This window comes from Helianthus annuus, chromosome 6 (assembly GCF_002127325.2).
Source record: "Helianthus annuus cultivar XRQ/B chromosome 6, HanXRQr2.0-SUNRISE, whole genome shotgun sequence".
NCBI classification, from domain to species: Eukaryota; Viridiplantae; Streptophyta; class Magnoliopsida; order Asterales; family Asteraceae; genus Helianthus; species Helianthus annuus.
Window position 1 is genome coordinate 102,705,503 of NC_035438.2, and position 10,316 is coordinate 102,715,818.

Genomic DNA, 10,316 nt, shown 5'->3' on the forward strand with positions numbered 1-10,316 from the left:
TCTTGATCAACTTATGATTGTTTGAAGTAGATGTTGCAGCTTTCAGTTGTCATATCCGATCTTCTTTTTCTTGTTGTGATCTTCAGGACTGTTATCTTCTTCATAGATCAAGTTGAATCTTATTTTCTTCAATACTTACAAATAAAGTTTCTTAACACATATAATATAGAGTAAAGTACACAGATGGTCCCTATAGTTGACCAAAATTATGGATTTGGTACCTAGTGTAACACCCCAACCCGGATGGGTTGATGTGTCACTATAACAATGGATCAGAACATAAGTCATAATTCCATTAATTAAAGTTAGGCTTACATTTCAAAATACGGTTCATAGCCCTAAGGCCCAAAGTACATATTTATTTTATAAAAGTGATAAACATCTTTGGTTAGCATCCTAGGGTTTATTCCTCACTCTTCACCCCGCCCAAAATAACCTGTGAACCTGTAGTGAAATGAGATATACGGAATGAGCTAAATGCCTAGTTCGGAATAATAGGCTCAAATAGCAAACAAATAAATGACTGAAATGATGTCACTGACAAGAAGTACAACACGGCAAAGCATAACATATAACTGAACTGAATCATATCATACGGATGTACCCAAAAGCTAAACAGAGGTGACAGCCACAAAGTCTGTCACATGAGATGGAGCGGGTTGGCCTACCCGACATCCATCTCCAGAAACATACCTAGGATATATCCATATGCCACCTAGTCGCTATGTACCACGTTTGTACCTAAGGACGCCGTGAACTGATAACTCCGTCACGGGAGGAGCCGGAGAGCTTAGGGTAGCAGATCTCATATAATCAGAAATAAATATAATACTAACATTAACAGATATATAAGTATCGGAACATGCGATAATGAGCACAATATAATCATAAACTTATCGCATGTTGTTAAGTTGAATAATAATTCTAATCGGAGTAAGAAATGAACGGACGGTCAGTTGAATCGAGGCTCAAAGACGTTAGAGTTTTCGAGATATATATATACATACATATATTATAAATAAGGCTTTATAGTAACCGAACCAGATAACAAAGGGAGAGGGTTAAGGATCCGTACCTTGTTTCTTGATTGTTATCTTAAATATATATAAACTTGTCAAGCGTGTTCGTATAAACCTACATCGTGTCCATATATTTTATAAGGTTGTGCCCGTATAAAAAGTATATATGTAATTTGTTTGTTTAATTTATGTCTAGTTTAAAACCTCAAGTTTGTCTTAAGTAATCATGAATTAGATTTGCTTAGATTAAAGAATAGGTACCTGTATTCATTCTCTTTATTAAAGAAAATAAAGTTGTTTTTAGTTGTAAAATAATTTAATATATGTTTAAATAAAATAGAAGTAAATTAAAAATCAATGTTAGTTGCAAGATTTGAACTTGTGACTTAAAGGTTGTAAGAAAAAGGTTTTAACCAGTAAGCCACTTTATCATTAATATTAATCTTATAAAATCTGGTTATTTAAACAAGTAATCTGATGTCATTAATTAAAATATGATTCATAAAACATAAAATCTGAGAGCAAAATATAATGTCACTAGCAAGCTTTGAACCCAAGACCTCTAGTTTCTAAGTCGCAAGACTTATCCAACTAGACTACACCACTTTCTGATGAATATTTTGAAATCTGATGGGTTTAACTAGAATTCTGATGCGTTTAAATATAATTCTGGTGTATTAAAAAGAATGTCTCTTACAAGATTTGAACTCAAGACCTCTAGGTTATAAGTTAGAGCCTTAACTAGTGGACCACTTAGTTATTTATGCTTAATTTACGATTTCTGATGTTTTATATAAGAATTCTGGTGCATTTTACAGAAATTCTGATGTTTCATCAGAAAATCTGATATTTCATCATATCTCATCAGAAAATCGGATATTGCATCAGATTTGGTGCATTATATCAGAATCTGGTAAAAATATATGTCTCCAGCAAGATTCGAACTTGAGACCTCTGGGTTGTAAACCAGCTGCCGAACCAACTGGGCTACAAGAGCCCTTGTGAACAAACAGCTTCATTATTTATTTATTTACTCAGTTCACCGATTTATCTTCTTCTTCATCATCTTTTATAGAAAACTAACATTTACGTAATAAATTCTAGATTCCATTTTCAATATAGATTAACCTAAAAGTATCAAAAATAAAGATTTAGTTTATGGTTACCTTGGTCAAAAACATGTTTCGGTTACGAAAGACGTCGTCGGAAAATACGTAAGTATCGCCGGAATTAGTATTTCTTCACCGGAAATGGTTTCGGGTAGTATGTTTTCTGTGGTTAAAGCTTCGAGTGGTTTAGTAGAGATAGTTGAGTGGTTTAGCAGGCATAATGGTGAATGAAAAGTGGTGTCGGTATGGTGTTCGGTTTTGGTTACGGTTACCGGAACCGGGTTTTCTTCACTAAAACAAAATAAGGATGGAATAGTTTAGAAAGGAACTAATCATGCAAGATGGGATGGAGGTAAATGGATGATCATTCTTCAATTTATAGAGGGGAAGAAAGCTCTATGTATATGCAAGTTGTAAAAGTTTGCAGAAGTGAATAATTCATGTTTACAAATATTTTATACAAAGAAATTCTCATCCATTCAATTCAATCTATTATGCAATTTATCTGACATAGGGTTATCTATACCTTTCTTTCTTTTCCACTTGCAAGGCTTCACAATTATAGAAGTATATTATTATTATTATTATTATTATTATTATTATTATTATTATTATTATTATTATTATTATTATTATTTTCGGTTATTACAACTATTACCCCCTTAAAAGAAATTTCGTCATCGAAATTTGCATATCAGAATACGAATCAATAAATATGGTAGTATAAAAATGAGGGCTTCATGACAGATACGCTGATATATATGATTGGAATCCCAAAAGTGCACATTTGTACCTATAATTCATAATTATGTTCATGACCATAATTGTCAATTACCTTACAACCATGCCCTAACAGTCCTTCCACCATATGTACAAAACCATACGAAAAAAATAAATGGATAACGGAGTAATTATTGATACTAACATCTACCACAGATATTTAATCACAGAGATACTCATATAAATCAGAATATAAGTAAACACAGAAAGAACAGAAATTTCACCACACAAACAAAGCAAGGTTCACAGTTACTTGGACTAAAGATTCTATGACTCGAAAAGACTAGGATATGCAGAACACATTGATTCCTTGATTTCCCAGGTTGCTTCTCGTTCAGTATGGTTCTTCCACAGAACCTTAACGAAAGGAATCACTTTCCTACGCATAACCCTTTCCTGACGGTCTAAAATAGCTTCAGGTTCATCCTCATAAGAAAGATCCTCATGAATGGTATGCAACGGATAACTAATGACGTAAAGCGGATGATAATTGTATCCTCTCAACAAGGATACATGAAAGACATTATGAACATGCGAGAGTTGAGGCGGTAATGCTAGACGATATGAAACCTCTCCAACTCTCTCTAGATTTTTAAACGGACCGATAAAATGGGGGCTAAGCTTTCCCTTAATACCAAATCTACGGATACCTCGACATGGTGATACTTTTAGAAATACGTGGTCACCAACATTGAATTCAAGTGCCCATCGATGTTGATCTGCGTAGCTCTTTTGTCGACTCTGAGCTTCTCTCAATTTCTCGTGTGCAATGGTGACTTTCTCATTAGTAATCTGGACCAACTCGGGTCCTTCAATGATCTTTTCTCCAACTTCTTCCCATCATATAGGTGTTTGACATTTCCGACCGTACAAGAGTTCAAAAGGTGCCTTACCAATACTTGCTTGCCAACTGTTGTTGTAGGCAAACTAAACAAGACACAAATGTTCATCCCAATTTCCAGTCCATTCAAGTGCACAAGCATGGAGCATGTCTTCCAAAGTCTGGATCGTGCGCTCTGATTGTCCATCTGTCTGCGGGTGGAAAACAGTACTAAACTTTAATCGTGTTCCCCAAGCTGCTTGGAAGCCTTTCCAAGATTGGGAAGTAAATCTTGGATCTCTATTCGAAACGATTGAAGACGGTGTGCCGTGGAGTCGAATAATTTCCTGAAGGAAAATTTCGGACAACTTGCTGACCGAAAATTCTTGTTGAATCGGTAGGATAATCTATCAACAACCACCCATATAGTATAATTCTTCTTGAACGTCCTTGGCAAACCCGTAATGAAATCCATCTAGATTTCATCCCATTTCCATACGGGGATATCCAACGGCTGCAACAAACCACTTGCTCGTTGGTGCTCGATTTTCACTTGCTGGCAAGTAAGACACCTACTTACGTATCAGGCAACATCTCCTTCATACCATTCCAGCAAAAGTTCTGACGTAAGTCTCGATACATCTTCGTAGATCCAGGGTGAATGGAAAATGGTGAGCTGTGAGCCTCGGCTAACAATGACTCGCGGAGAGCAGAATCATTGGGTACACATAGCCTTTTGCCACACCATGTTCTTCTATGCGAAATTTTGATTGTTTACCCACCTCAAGATTTTGCACAACAGCCCAAAGTTCTCCATTATGTTTCTGTGCTTCCTTAATCCATGATAAGAGTTCAGGTTCTATGTGCATTCTCGCAAGGCAACCATCTGACTTGCCAATGTGAATCCCGATATCCATCTTATCGAGGTCTGAGATGTCACACCCCAACCGATGGCGGAATCATCGGGGCGCGGCACTAGGCGAAGCAGATTGCTTAAGAGAATCCATAACAACTATCTTGCGATAATATTTATTACATCGTTATCCCATACTAACAAATAATACAATCACATGAGTTATCATAGATTTCTTGTACTCTCGAACAATACAATCCAAGAACCTAGATTTTTAGGTGAGTTTCTAGACTTCCTAGCTTGATATTGATGTAGACTGCGACTAACCTGCAACATACGTTAAAATAATGTCAATACTAAAGTATTGGCGAGTATACAGGTTTGATATATATATAGTAGCGTAATAGATTAATAAGTGCTGCGAATTTCCACATGCATAAACGTAATACACGACATATATACTCACAAAACTCATACTACCAGCTAAGTCCTCGATGCTCGATTCTTCGATGGCATAACTAGGCCCCGTCGGGCGCAATAGTACTATACTAGTCGTGGTGGGACGTCACGAGTATAAGTCCTAGCACATATGCAACTAGCATCACGTATATCTATACATATCAGTTATTCGCAAGTGACAAATTGATTGATTGAATAATTCATTTGATAAGTTCGAGTTGTTAGGAACGTATGTTACACCCAAAATGCGATAAAAAGGGGTCAAGTATACTCACAGTGCGTATTTGGTTGGATTGGTGGGATAATGTCTAAGAATGCCCTGATTATAGACTGATCACATGAGCATTTGATGGCGCGTTAAATGGTAACGGAATACACAAAAACGAATGATAATCAAACAGAAGGCTAGCCCGTTCGGATGGGCTGTCCGATCGGATGGGCTGTCCGATCGGATGGGCTGTCCGATCGGATGGGCTGTCCGATCAGATGGGCTGTCCGATCGGATGGGCTGTCCGATCGGATAGCGTGTCCGATCGGTTAGCCAGTTCGATCGGCTAGCCTATCCGATCGGTGGGGCTGTCCGATCGGATAGCCTGTCCGATCGGTTAGCCTGTCCGATCGGTTGGGCTGTCCGATCGGCTGGCCCGTACAGCTGTATTGGACAATATTTTGAAGGTTTTCGGTGGTTTTGGTCGAGACGTTGCTGTGACGTGTTAAACAACTGAAACCTGTCAAGTCCGACTTATTTTACCGGCCGGGAATCACCCCGTTTCATCAGAACTGGCCGTTCTTGGCGGTTTTTCCATGTTTAACCCGAAATTGGTTGTCTCGTCGTTAGGAATCAGATCTTTTTTTTTTTTTGGGTAAAGGGTTACCCCGGTGAATATTATAAAGAATCAAAGAACAGGGTGCGACAAGAGTTTGACACGCACTACTAGGCTTGACAGGCCAAGCCTAGGCAACACAAAACAAACAACTCACAAGCGGCCCAAACAAACAAAACAACCCGAAAAACAAAACTAACTAACTGCAAACACTAGCAAACTAGACTCGCAATTAGCCCGGTTCGTCTTCTCTTACTCCCCAGGTTTCCAAAAGCTTCCTATAATTCCCGTGACGTCCGATCTTGAAACTCATTATACGAAGCCGCACCATATCCAAAATAATCTGTGCCACCATCTCTTCCTTCCTGTGAATGTTGGAAAACAGCCGGTTATTCCGTTCTTGCCATATAAAGTATGTAGAGGTCGCTACCACCAGCTTACACACAATGTGTTCCAGAGTCTTTGAACTCGCATTCAGCTCTATCCATGCCATGATTGAGCTCCATGAATCGTTTACATTTACCATATAAACTTTTTCCTTGACAATGCTCCAAATCTTGGCCGCATAAGAGCATTGAAAGAATAAATGATCTCTTGAGTCTCGTCCATAGTTACAAAGAGGACAACACATAAGACGTAGATTTGTTTCACTCCCCGCTTCCCAAACTGCCAATCTATCTTGTGTCTTCAGCTTATTCTTTAGAACTAACCAAAGATGAAAAGAATGTCTTGGAATGCACTGGCCATACCACACCATATTCACCCAAGCCACCTTGTTATCCCTTACCCGAAGATTATTCCAAGCTTCCCAAGAGCTAAAATGCACAATTTTCCCTCCCACCTCTCTCCATCCCAGTCTGTCAACCGAATCAGGAACAAGAGAAGGAGCCATGACATTTATGAGTACTGGGAATAAGTCATACCATGCCTGAGGCCACCGCCAGTTGCCATTAGCGTCTACAAGCTCTGCAACAGTAGTTTGCAAATTAAAACCCGCTTGGGCAATTCTCCTTGGTGTAATAAAGTTTCGGATCGGACTGCACGAGCACCAATTATCACTCCACGCGTTTGTTTGGGAACCACTCCCAATTAACTTCCAAACATAAGGTCTGACCAACGGACGAATAGATAAAATCTTTCGCCAACTCCAAGTCAAAACCCCACGACTTTGAATCTCCCAAAAATTTCTACCTTTTATCTTGTAAGAATGGATCCATTTGACCCACAAGGATTCCCGGTTGGTAATAATGCTCCAAATATGCGACATCATAAGTGCTTTGTTCACATCTGAGATATTTCGGATTCCAAGACCCCCTTCATCCTTAGGCAAACAAACGTCCTTCCACGCGACTTTAGACCGAATACTCCCAGGAGCCCCCCCCCCCCCCCCGTTCCAAAGAAACCTTCGCATTCTCTTTTCCAGATCCTTGACTATACGCATTGGCAAAATAAAAACCGAGGCCCAATACGTATACATTGCTGCAAGAACAGAGTTAAGGAGCTGCAATCGACCTGCAAACGATAACAATTTAGACATCCAATTATCAACCTTCCTCTCCATACGTTCCACCAGAACCCGGCAATCTCTAAAAGATAACTTAGTAGAGATTAAGGGAACCCTGAGGTAGCGAACCGGAAGTTCACCCTCACGAAACGGCAAAAAGCTCAGGATTTCAGCTTTTACTTGGCTTGGAACATTGCAGAAAAAAAACCGTACTCTTGGGCAAGCTAGGGACCAGGCCCGAAACACTAGTGAACTTCTCCAAAACATTCCGAACAAGCTTAACCGATCTAGTATCTCCATTAACAAAAACAAATAAGTCATCAGCAAATGATACGTTGATAATCTTTTGTTTAGAACAGTGACTATGGAACTTGAAAGCAGGGTTTAACGCCATCTTTTGTAACATGAGAGATAACACCTCCATAATCAACGTGAATAGGTACGGGGACATTGGATCTCCTTGACGAAGACCCCGTTTCCCTGAAAAGTAACCATGCAACTTGCCATTTACGCTAACCGAGTAGGATACCGTTGTGACACACGCCATAATCCAAGCAACCATTTTCCGGTGAAAACCAAACCAGACTAAAATAGCTTCTAAAAAAGACCAGCTTACAGTATCATAAGCTTTCTGGATGTCAATCTTCAAAGCACACCTCGGAGGACCACGATCCACATGATAATTATGCATAAGCTCCTGCGTAATAAGAATATTATCAGATATCTTTCTACCAGGAACAAACGCCGACTGGTTAATGTTCACTAGAGTCCCCAAACACCCCTTCACACGATTAGTGATTATTTTGCTGATACACTTATATATCACATTACAACATGATATTGGCCTGTAGTCAAGAACTGTATTTGGAGTATCCATCTTTGGCACCAATGCTAAAATCGTATGGTTAATCTGCTTAAGAATTTGCCCGTTATTAAAGAAATCACACACCGCCTTTGTAACTTCACCGCCCACAACATCCCAGGCATTTTTAAAAAACGCTGAAGTGTATCCGTCCGGACCTGGAGCCTTATTCTCACTTATACTGAACATAGCCTATTTAACTTCATCATCGGTAACCTGTCTCACCATAGTCTCCGCCACATTCTGCTGCAAAACATTAACAAATAAATCTGCATCATCCAACCTAGCCACTTTATCTTCGGTGCCCATGAAAGCTGAATAATGGTTTAGCAAAGCAGCCGCGACATCAACTCCCTCATACTGGTTCCCATTCGTATCCTTAATGCAATTGATTTTATTTCAAGCATTCCTACTTTTCACACTATTATGAAAGTAGGATGTATTTGAATCACCCGCACATAACCATTGCACTTTAGATTTTTGTTTCAAGAAACACTCCTCATCATAAACCGCTGACTTGAAGTCTCGCAAACAGATAGTCTCAGATGACCGAATAGCAGCATCAAAAGGATGAGCTTCCACCTGTTTTTGAATCTGGTCCAGCTCATTCCGTAAGTCAGTAACTCTTTTATGGAGATTACCTTGATTACGCAATATCCTCCTAAAATGTGATTTCAGACCCTTCATTTTCTTAACCACAGAAAACATGGTAGCACCCTCCACGGTTTTAGTCCATTCGGACATCACAGCTTGACGGAACTCAGGCTTTGTCACAATAAAGTTTGGGAATTTAAAAGGTTTAGGCCGGTCCGTAGACATAGAAAATAATTTCAAGATAGCAGGAGCATGATCTGAAACACGGAAAGGCTGAAACATAGCATAAGCATCCGAGAAAACATCTAAGAGTTTGATGTTACCCATAATACGGTCAATCTTCTTTAGCATTCCTACCCCATCCTTTGGTTTTTGATTCCAAGTATAATGCAACCCATGACTCTTAACATCGATCAATTCTGCCTCTTGAACACAATCATAGAACTCTCGCATAGCTATTGTGTGGGAGGACGGCCCCATAGTAAAATCCTCCATATTCAAAGCGGCATTGAAATCACCCATTACAACCCAAGGGGTATCATGAGTGAGGCCTTTAAAGTTACACAAATCAGCCCACAAGCTTCTCCTATCCTGATATTTGTTTTCCGCATACACAAAAGAACAAAATATCTTCTTTTTGACCGATTTTAACAATACCTGAGCATGAATAACCTGGTCTGATTGGGGTGGAATTTTGACCGATTTTAACAATACCTGAGCATGAATAACCTGCTTCTCCTATCCTGATATTGGGGTGGAATGCGGATGATATAGGAATCAGATCTTGGACCAACACGACACTAGAAATGAGTAGAAGGTCGGTATAAATTCCGATTCCACCGTTTTTGAGTGCTTTGAGAGTAAAAGAGTTGAAAGAAAATTGGAAAACTATCTTTCAATCCTTTTATTCATGATTAAGTGTAGATCTGTTATGAAAATGTTGTTTATTCTTTTGGAAATCCTTCGAATCCGAGTTGTTCTTGGTGGAATGAGGCCAACACTTGAAGTTCATAAGAACTTTATGATGACATCACTCTAGAACACCCCAAATCCATTGATTTCACGGTTAAAAGTTGAGATTTGAAAGGTAGAAAGGTGGAGGAGTGCGTATAGATTAAAGAAGTATAAGATTTGAGTTGAAAACTTACAAGAAATGCGAGAAATCGAGAGATGAAGGGTCAAGAGCGTCCTGGTCGGCTGAGAGCTTCTCCTCAAAGGAAAGGGTTAGTGAGGGAGGTATTTATAGGCAAGAGTGGAAGGAAAGAAGGGGAAAATGGTCCGTATCGGATGGCCCGTCCGATCGGCTGACCCATCCGATCGGTTGGCCCAGCCGTTCGGCTGGCCCATCCGTCCGGACAGCCTGTCCGTTCGGAGGTATTTCGATCCTCATGTTTGTGCATTGCGATAGTTTTGGTCACACGCTTCCATATACTTATTTATTATAATTAATCACAAAAAAGGTCATATATACGTATCTATATATTCAATATTC

At 39.3% G+C, this 10,316-nt stretch overlaps 1 long non-coding RNA gene across 2 annotated transcripts; it reads right to left on the reverse strand.

Moving 5' to 3' along the window:
* Nucleotides 1-275: 275 nt before the first annotated feature.
* On the reverse strand, nucleotides 276-2,558 carry LOC118479799. Of its 2 annotated transcripts, XR_004860854.1 has the most exons (3): nucleotides 2,186-2,558; nucleotides 1,076-1,134; nucleotides 276-444 (listed from the first exon to the last, which is right to left on the reverse strand). It is a non-coding gene; the product is annotated as an uncharacterized LOC118479799 (long non-coding RNA). The 2 variants fall into 2 exon arrangements; XR_004860853.1 differs by lacking the exon at nucleotides 1,076-1,134 and having other exon boundaries at nucleotides 2,186-2,557.
* Nucleotides 2,559-10,316: the final 7,758 nt, after the last annotated feature.